This window comes from Sinocyclocheilus anshuiensis, unplaced genomic scaffold (assembly GCF_001515605.1).
Source record: "Sinocyclocheilus anshuiensis isolate Anshui unplaced genomic scaffold, SAMN03320099.WGS_v1.1 scaffold311, whole genome shotgun sequence".
In the NCBI taxonomy this organism is placed as follows: Eukaryota; Metazoa; Chordata; class Actinopteri; order Cypriniformes; family Cyprinidae; genus Sinocyclocheilus; species Sinocyclocheilus anshuiensis.
The window spans coordinates 1,547,356-1,558,089 of NW_015549606.1; the positions used below are offsets into that span (position 1 = coordinate 1,547,356).

The following is a 10,734-nucleotide window of genomic DNA, read 5'->3' on the forward strand; positions in this document are numbered from 1 at the left end:
GAGTCCACAGCGAATTGACAGTTACTTGAAGATAAAAGCTGCCGGAAAGTCAGACTCCAGGGTGATGAGTCTTGGAGAGTGTGTCTCAAAGGGTTTGAGCCATGATTAGTTTGGATTAGGGATTTTTAATGCGTCTCCAGTCACACCCATCTTTGGCAGACTGACCAATGTAGAGGTGTGAATTTTGAGCGGGAGAGGTTCCTTTGTCTCACGCAACACCTTATTTGCATGGTTTAAGGCGGTCTGGAGGATTTGTCCAATATTAAGTCAAAGTATGGTAAAAAGAGCATGGCACAAATTATGGTGACATAATATACACCATTAATCCAGCAATCGGAAGACGGTCATTTTGATACCTGGCATGCCAGGGATTGGGAAACATTAAGGCAGTAATACCTTCATATGTCTAGATCCAAGTAATTGGAGCTTCACTACAGTACTACAGAGTTATAACTAAGCTACTATAACCTAGGAACATGCATACAACACAGGAATACACTATATACATTTTGGAGCAGTTTGATTATGAATAAATGAAGTCAATGTCCTTTCCTATGTGTATTGTGGCTTTTGAGTATGTCTGGGCTACGGTTAGTGGCTCCTCGTGGGGATGGGGGAATCGTTCCTTCCCCCTGGAATCTCTTTGAAGCTCAAAGAGAAAGTTGACGACTGTCCCTGCTAGCGTTGGAGAAGATAGCAGAGGTTATAATGCTCTTTGAACCAGAGGTGGACGTTAGACATGCATCTGTAACTGCATCTGTAATTTAGTTATAACAAGGGAGGAGAGAAAGTTTACGATGCCTAGAACCTGATCGAACATCTTGATTGCATTCAAACGCTACATAGTTTAGACTACATTTACTCAAAATAGTCGTGTTTTGTTCCTTAGTGTTTTTAACAAACCGGCTATAGCGAATGATTCAATGATTTGTTTTTCAACAAATCGGTTAAAGGATTCAAACGACTCATTGGTAAATATGGTTATTTGTCGCCATCTACTGGCAAAACTATGTAACTTGCAGAAAAATGGATAGGGGTCGGCAGTTTTACTTGCTCCTGTTCATGCAAATGTTAATATATAAACGTGCTGGTTTCTTATAAACTTAAGCTGAGCAGTGTATTAAGTTTTAATCGAATAAAACTGTAGGACACATCCCTCATCATCTGTTACATCAGAGTCTTGGTCATTATGACGCGACATTCTTTAGAATGTTCCATGAGTGTAAATTTGAGTGCAAACAAGATTGGAATTTGTAGTGAGTTGGTGAGTGATTGTGAGTAAACACTTCACCTTGGATTTGGGGATTTTTCATCTAATCAGTATTTTCAATATTTTTAGCAGGGGGATATTATTGTCTCAATTTATGTATTGTGTAATTATGTACTGTACAATGAAATTGAAAATAAATAAGCATAGTGGTGGTGCGTGAGGAATTTGTCAGAGAGGCTGATAAATTAATAATTATGCTCCCATGCACAGATGATATCCTCCGATACCTTAAAATAGTCAAGATAATTAATGATGCATTATAAAATCTCTCCTATCACAACTTGTCAATAGTCGAGGTCTATTCTGTAAATCTATAACTGTCTATTTGTACACTATCCTTACTTAATATATTTAATATAATAATAAAGAAAAAAATAAAACGTGCCTATAGACAACCGCGTGTATAAGAAAAATAATCTGTTTTTACATTATATGCATCACAATATATGCATCTCTGTTATGCATATTCATTGGTACAATTATTACAACACAAATTAATCTGCTGTGTTGCTGTGAACATTTTAAATACATTTTTGCGAAGACTCATCCTCCTTTGCTTCCTCTGATGAACCACCACTGGGCATAGCCTAGCCTTAAAAAAAATGAACCAGCTTTTATTTGTTCACCTCTTCTCTCTCTCTTACAGTGTTTCACAGATACAGTTAATTGTTTCAAAAAAACGTTTGAAATTATACACTTTTTTGGATAACTTGTCTTACTTCCATCAAAGATGCTTATTCAAAAAACAGAAACCTTCATCCCCTTGCAGGGCGGTGGTGGGCAGTAATGGAGATCAAAGACCACTTACGCTCCTCATGTGAAAAGGGTGAGTGTGGGGACCTCCCTACAGACCAGGAAATAGAGGCCCCACAAGGAGCACCTGTTCCTGTGAGCTCCCAACAGGAAGTGCCTGTGTCTTCCAGGACCCCAAAAGGACCAACTGTTCCGGACGAGTCTCAATGGGAAGTGCCTGTGCTTTCCAGGAACCTGCAAGGAGCAACTGTTCCTGATGGGTTCCAACAGGGAGCAACTGTGCCTGCAAGGCCCCCACTGAGCAGAAAACTAAGGGTCCCTGAAAATATGAGGCAGTATGTGACAAGGAATGTCATCTTAATGCCTTTGCCCCTAAGGCAACCAATGGGACGACCTACATCTTCCAGGGCACCTGTTCCCACCGCATCCCCTGAGCAACCTGTGTCTGTTGCATCCCCAGAGGATGCACTTGATCTGGCCAGGACTCCTAAGGATGCACCTATGCCTGGTGCATCCCCTGAGGGAGTACCTCTTCCAGCCAGGTTCTCTGAGGGAGCACCTCTTCCAGCCAGGTCACCTCTGAAGGCATCTGTGCTTGCTGCATACCCTGAGGAGGGACCTGTACTCACCACCTCCCCTGAGGGAGCACCTCTTCCAGCCAGGTCCTCTGAGGGAGCACATGTGCCTGCAGCGTCCTTAGAGGAAGCACCTGTTCCAGCCAGGTCACCTCTGAAGGCATTTGTGCCTGCTGCATACCCCGAGGAGTCACCTTTACTCACCACCTCCCCTGAGGGAGCAACTCATCTGGCCAGGTCCCCTGAGAGAGCACCTGTACCCGCTGGGTCCCCTGAGGAGGGAGCACCTCTTCTGGACAGGTCCTCCAAGGGATAAATGCATTGTCAGCTGGTTTATTTAGCTACTTTTCAGTACACCACATTAAGTACGCCACTTAGTAATCAGCTACACCCGTCAGGTCCGTTGAGGGAGCACACAAACTTACCACACCCCCACAGGGGTCACCTTGGAAGAGGTCATTCCCATAGAGCAATGAAGCTTCAGTAAGTCCCTCTTATCACTTTAACTTTTCAGGTTTATTCAGGAATTGTAATATCCTGTATAATATATATAATGTATAATAATAATGTATATATTTTACATCTATTGTTTTATATTTCCATAAAAATTATGTCTTTAGATTTTGACTAAGAAGCTCTCAAGCTGCTTGTGCATTACATTATGATGTCTGTTCTTTCAACAGGACAATGTAGGTGTCACACTTGCCTAAGGCGAGGAGCAAGGAACAAGGAGACAAGGCGTAAACTCAAAACAGTACTTTTAATCCTTTAATCCAAGGGGTAACATGGAGCAGACAGGAACACAGGAGACTCAGGTGTAGACTTACAATCTCCGACAAAGACAGACAGTACAGACTGGGGCTAATAAACACAGGGAAATCAGGGGAACACAGGTGCATGGAATGACTAATTAACGGGGACACGGAACACATGGGGAGGAAAAACACAGCAAAACTAATCCAGGGGCGTGACATTACTCCCCCCTCCTGGAAGGCGCGTCCCGCACCGTAACAATTCCACCGGGGAGGGGGAAGCGGGCAGACAGAGTCCATGGGGGAGCCGATGGAGGGAGGAGCCAGGGAGGAGACAGGAGGGGCTTGGAGCAGGAGGAGTCCAGCTGGACCCAGGCCACAGCCATAATGACAGCCCACGGTGGAGCCGACGGAGGAGGAATGGCCGCCGACTCCAGGGGGCCGACCAATGGCAGCGGAGCAGGTGGTGGAGGAGCCCGAGGCAGAGAGCCGATGAGCCAGGGCGACGGGGAGGATCCGGAGGTCCTAGGCGGAGCCGATGGCACCTGCAACCGACGCGAAGATGTGGATCCGGGAGGCCATGGTGGAGCCGGAGCAACAGAGGACTGAGGTGGAGCCGAGGGGATGAAGGAGCCTGACGGAGCCGGAGGGACGGAGGGACGAGGCGAAGCCAGAGGAGTGGAGTCCCGAGGCGCAGGATGGTCGACGCCAGACCAAGGTGGAGCCGGAGGGACGAGGGAGCCCGGTGGAGCTAGTGGACTGCCGAGCCACGGCGGAGAGGAGGGAGCTAGGAGCCATGGTGGAGCCGACGGGTCCACAGGCCGAGGCGGAGTCCGGGGCTTAGAGGCTGGAGGCGGAGTCAAGGGAAACTCCAGCCACAGCGACACTGGAGGATGGCAGTCCCGCGGAGCTCAGCATCATTCATGTTTCCCAGCAGGTCTTGAAAAGCTTTAGTTTTACACGGAACACATGGGGAGGAAAAACACAGCAAAACCAATCCAGGGGAGTGACAGTAGGCATGGTTCAGCTTCCTCCACTGAAAAAAACAATGTATGGAGAAAGACTCTTCAAGTTTTCAGCACACTATGAAGAGGCTGTGCCCATGGACCACTAGAGATTCGGTAAATCTCTTTTATCTATTATTTATAAAAAAAACTTTATTTTAAATATTTTATATTATATTTTAATATATGAGGAGTTATGTCTTAAGATTTTGTCTAAAAGCTCTCATTAAACCTACATGTGCATTACATGTCTGTTTTTTCAACAGGACAATGGAGATGTGGTTCAGCCTCCTCCACATAAGAAACGATGTGTGAGAAAAGCCCCAGAACCTCTGAAAGTTACGCTTTGAAGGCCAGTACCTAAAGAGCACACCTGTAAAGGTTGGTTCCTTCTGTCTCTCATTTTTACATTTCATACTTATAAAAAAAAATAAAACCAAAGTAAGCCACTGGATCTTTTCTGGATCTGCTATTTAAATTCTTTGTATTATATTTCGGTACACACTTTAATGTGTGACAACCTGTGTTTTTTGCTTTCTCAACAGGATGTGCATGTCAGTGATATCCACATAAACAGCAGAGCATCAAATGAAATAAGGAACAAAACTTCACCTTTGCACTTTGCTACTGTTACTGTGTTTTTTGATAATGAATGAAACAATAAACAATTTGGTGTCTTCCATCTGAAATACCGGTTCCTTTTATAAAGCATTGAAACAGAAAAAAATAGTTTTACTATTTCAGAATTTTATTGAATGAAGCATCACAAACATCATCAGAAAATGGTTTAGAACACTGAGAAAGATTTATGCCCTGAACAATAACGTTTTGTCACTGCCCATTAAGCTTTTCTTTCTTGGGATGCTTACAATTTGAATGTGTCCTTTTCCTCAGTGACATAAGGGCAATAAACGTGATGATGAAAACCCCACTATCCATCCAGCCAGCCATTTTCACACTGCTTTACAACCCAACTAGAATATTGCAATGTTAACATTGTGTTAACGTAACTTTTTATAACATAGCCTGTCTACTTTCAGGCAGCTTCTTGTGCATTATATTGGTGAACATGTTTTCACTGTAAATATTTAAAGGGGTCATATGACGTTGCTAAAAAGAACATTATGTTGTGTATTTGATGTAATGCAATGTGTTTATGCGGTTTAAGGTTCAAAAAACACATTATTTTCCACATACTGTACTGAAACGCGTCGATTTTTACAAAGCTCATCGTTCTGCAAAGCGAGGTGTACGCTGATTGGCCAGCTATCCAGTGTGTTGTGATTGGCTGAATACCTCAAGCGTGTGACGGAAATGTTACGCCCCTTAACATACTGTGACGCCGTCTCCCGGCACGGCGAGACAAAACCAATAAAACCCATTACAAACGAGGCATTTGTTGCATCCAGTGGGGACATAATTACTGATTATAATGACTTGTACTGTGCGTATCGCGCCGTGTAAACATAAAACCGTGTCTGCACTTGTGATCTGAGAAATGACAAACAACAAGCGCTACTCTACACTGCTCAAAACTCGCGTTTGAATCATCAGTGTCAAATTCTTTAAATATAAAAAATGTACTTACAGGCTGTGAGTCAGAAGCGTCAGCCTGTCCTTGCAAAGTTGGAACTGCCCCACTTTATAGAACAGCCTTTGAGCACAGAGCCATTGTAGGCTACTCTGCAGGTTCAGGAAACAGTCCTCCATAAAATGCGTCACACAGTGTCACACACTGCGGGCTAGAGTGAGTGGCGGCCGGCAGGCTTGAGAACGGTGCGGCTGGCGGGCTTGCTGCAACCACATGTGACGACCCGGGCTGGACTCTGCTTCGTCCGTGGTGAAAGCCGATACGGCGATCCACAGCGCGAAGTTGATGTATTTCCTCGGTGACAAGCACGGATCAGCTCTAGGCATGACAAAGCGGATGTCGTCCTCTTTTGGAAGGCCAAACAAAGTAGTTTCGCTTTCACAACGAAACACACAGCGCCTTCACGACATGGCGGCGGTGGCAACAACAATACTACAGCGAGAATAAAAGTTATGCCTTCTTTCTTTGCGTGAACATTTGGGCGGTGTTATGCAAATCTTCCCACACAGTGACGTAGACATGTGGGGGCGTGTTTAAACGAGGCATTTTAGGAGGGCGTGCACAAGTCTTAATTTTATAAAGAATATCTCTTTGGATTTGAGACTTTAGTCTTTGCAACTTTACAGATCTTCTTTATGCACCAAGAGCTTGTAACACTCCAAAGAGAAAGGGAAAAATGAAATTGCATCATATGACCCCTTTAATAATTATTTATGTCAATAATTTTGACAATATATGCATCTATAATTTTACTACATGTGATTTCTTTCCCAGCTGTTTCCCTTCACAGACATAACCGACTGTGTTTTCACAACTTATGTGTGTTTTTCACATACACTTGTGTGTATTTGACAGTTTAGGCACAGTAAGACATGAAAGAGAACTTAGTTTAGCACTCACATGTCGTGTGACAACCGCTTTCTGTGTGCATGCTTCCCTTATGTCAGAAGTTTAAACTAATATGATTTAAAAAGCATGATTTCAGAGATAGACATGATAATCAAAACCAAACGCAATTTTTAGCAGAGTATCTGAGTAAAGAGCCCTATTCTGGAAAAGGGGGTGGGGAGCAGCAGCTCATTTGCATTTAAAGATACATGCATGAAAAAGTGTGCTTGCTCTCAAAATAGGCATTTTCAAAATGATATAATAAACAATCTGTGGGGTATTTTGAGCTACACCTTAATAGATACATTCTGGGGACACCTGAGACTTATATTACATCTTGTAAAAAGGGGCATAATAGGTGCCCTTTAATGCTAAAAATTTTTCTATTCTAAACATGCACACTGGTCCAAATTGTCAAGCTGCTGAAATTTAACCCAAGAATAATTCATTAATTAGACCAAATCATCGATGTGATTTACAGTCAAGCATGTGGTAGTGATCAGACTGTTGGCCTCCATATCCAGAGATTTCCGTCAGTCGACTCTGCAACAATGTGATTGCAACTCTGCTATAATTGAACCCTCAACCTTGGCTCAAAATCAGGACATTTTACTGGAGGACAGCAGTTGAATCTGCACAAGATTGGCAGATTCTTCAGAACTTTCACAATATTTATTTAATCTACTGTCAAAATGAAGGCTCCTGTTTACCATCCTGACAGCTGACAGCTTTTGTGCTGTATTCATGTTTCTCTTGGATCGCAAAATCATTTTTCATTTTGCGCTAAGCACATTTTATTTTACTGTCTCTCATAAAGTTTTCTGGCCTGACTCATCTCTGGCCTTGTTAAAACTTCATCCACGCAGCCCACTGACGTGAATGAGCCTGCAATGCCAACTGAGAGGGCCGAACAAAAGGATATAAAAGAGGATACAGACAATTACATATACATATTCCTGTCTATGCACAGCTCCAGACCTTTATATGAATATCCATGCATATGAAGTACATGTCATTTTGATAAAGCAGGTGCGTTACAGTGCAGGTGCATGGTAATTAAACTGACATCTTAGTTTTGAACAGTGCAAACTCCATCATGCTGTGCTCATTAATTGCACACACACTAACAAACGGTATCAAATGCCCTTACTGACCCCATACACACAGAATTGCACAAAACTGGAAAACAGACAATAAAAGATCCGCAAATCATCTCTGCCATTATTTGCACCATTTATTTTTGAAGGAAACATAGAATTAGATTTTGATGAGTTCATGCTGATCACAGAGTGAATTACATTGACATTGAGTCTAACAAAGCTGTTGGAAATGTAAGAAAGAAATGCATGCAAGTTTGGAACAACATGAGGATAAGCAAATGATGTTTTGGTAAGCCTTTAAGAGCAATGGGAACGCAATATGATGAATATTTCTTGTCATGTCTTTAAAAAAGATATTTACCTGGACAAGTATCAAAAGATCTGGAAAAATGTTACAGAAGTCAATAATAAAAAATAAAAAAAATGTATGGGTTATATAGGGGATAGGATTGGTAACATTTTACCAAAATTGAGCAGATTACATCAATGAACCTCAAGTACTGAGAAGACCAAAGGACAGGTGTGCTCTATAAAGATTAAAGGGGTCATATGATGCGATTTCAATTTTTCCTTTCTCTTTGGAGTGTTACAAGCTCTTGGTGCATAAAGAAGATCTGTAAAGTTGCAAAGACTAAAGTCTCAAATCCAAAGAGATATTCTTTATAAACGTTAAGAGTCAGCCACACCTACCTAAAACGGCTCGTTCTAACATCTGGGAAGATTTGCATAATGCCGCCCAAATGTTCACGCAAATAAAGAAGGCGTAACTTTTATTCTCGCTGTAGTATTGTTGCCGTTGCCACCATGTCGTGAAGGTGCTGTGTGCTTCGTTGTGAAAGTTCTTTTTAGCAGCATCATATGACCCCTTTAACAAAGTGGAGATGTGAAGTGTTATTGAGCTGCAGATTGTGAATAGAGAAGTTTCAGCCCATAACAGTCACTTACATGAGGATGACTCAGAGTTCCCTTGATGTAAGGACCAGTGCTTACACAAGAGCTTCTTTGTTATGGACCCTCAGTGGAGGATTGACTCCACTTCTTAACATAATGACCCGATTCATTCAACATTATTATCTGGGTCTAGATTATATCTGTGATATAAAAAAAAAAAAAACCTTGTTATACTCTGTCCGGATTTACAAGACAAAAAAACACTGACTGTAACAACTGACGTAATGAAAACTGTATTAATGCACTTCATTATGCTGAACTGTTATATCCATAACACCCTGGAATGCTTTACATAAAGTGCTTTTATGTCACACAAACAAACTAAATACCCTACACTAACAGGATTTGCTTGGTTTAACCTGCTATAGAACTAACTGTAAAATCAGATGGAAAAAATAAAATGACTTTATATTTCAAGTATAGGCTACTTAAGACTAATATCATATCTAAAATTAGTTTTCTAAATAATACCTTTTGGCTTTTGACAATTTTAGGTTGTAGTCATTTAAGTCAACTGAAATTATTTTTGGTAAATTGTCTAAAACTTAAACCAAATTTAAACTGTAAAAAGCGATCAGTTGACTTTATTTTAAAAAACTGAGGAAACCTGCTGCCTTAAAATTAAGTAAATAAACTTCATGCATAATGAAAGAAATAAGTTAAGTGAACCTGACAATTCTGAGTTACACTGACAAATAACAGTTTGAAAATGTGTTGTGTTCACTTTTTATTTTAAGTTGGACTAATTTTATTAAATTGAAATTACTTAAAAGTGTGAATCTACTTAATTTAAAACTATTAAATTAATCTGAGTTCTGTCTGCTTAGTTAAATTGAGGAAACCCGTTGCCTTGAAAAAATTAAGCAACCACAACTTAATATGTGTAACTACAATTCACTTGTGACAGATTTGATCTTATTTTATCAATTTCTTTAAAGTTGAAAATTGTAAGCTACTAATACAATTCTCAAAAATACAAAATTGTTCAAAACAGACTGCACAAAAACATTTCTATGAAGAATTGTGAAGTCAACTCACCCTTATTTATATATTGCACTTCATACAATACAGATTGTGTCAAAGCAGCTTTACATTGTTAAACAAGAAAATAGTGTTGATAATGCAAACAAAATTCAGCTCTAAAAGTGGACAATAATAAACAGTCAATTTTGGAATTAAAATTAGATCATTGTTGATTGTGATGTCATCTCAGTTCAGTGGCTGTGCAATCAAGTCGATAATATTCCCCAAAAATAAGAGTCCCCAACTAAGCAAGCCAAAGGCGACAGTGGCAAAGAACCAAAACTCCATCGAAAAGAATGGAGAAAAAAACCTTGGGAGAAACCAGGCTCAGTCAAAAGGCCAGGTCTCCTCTGGCCAAATGAAACCAGCATGATGTGGTTTTTCATGGTCTTTGCAGGGGATCTATCTCTAGGACTCATCTAGTTGTCCTGGTCTCCGCTGACATTCAGGGCTGTAGAGGTCGTCTCTAGGTACTGATCCACCATCTGATCTGGATACAGACTTGGTCCGGGTGGCTATGGTGACCTTGGAATAAGAATGAGACAGACTGATATTAGTGTAGATGCCATTCTTCTTACAATGTAACAAGTACATCAGGTGTATTTGATATTGCTATTGTTATTGAACCCCTTCAAAATGAGACATGGCCATTTTGGGAATAACTTCACGGGACACTTCAAATATTACAATTACACCACCTTTTCTTTACATATTGCAAAAGTGTCATAGTAAATAATTTACCACAGTTCGACCACACGAAAGAAGATTGCAAAATGTCCATTAAATAGACCCGTGCTGGCACTTCTGCTTGAGCATGCTCTAAGCAA

General features: G+C 41.1%; 1 long non-coding RNA gene across 1 annotated transcript; it reads left to right on the plus strand.

The window, feature by feature from the left end:
* The first annotated feature begins 4,344 nt into the window (after window positions 1–4,344).
* On the plus strand, window positions 4,345–4,936 carry LOC107659017 (uncharacterized). The gene is made up of 3 exons (XR_001630864.1): window positions 4,345–4,471; window positions 4,621–4,735; window positions 4,900–4,936. It is a non-coding gene; the product is annotated as an uncharacterized LOC107659017 (long non-coding RNA).
* Window positions 4,937–10,734: the final 5,798 nt, after the last annotated feature.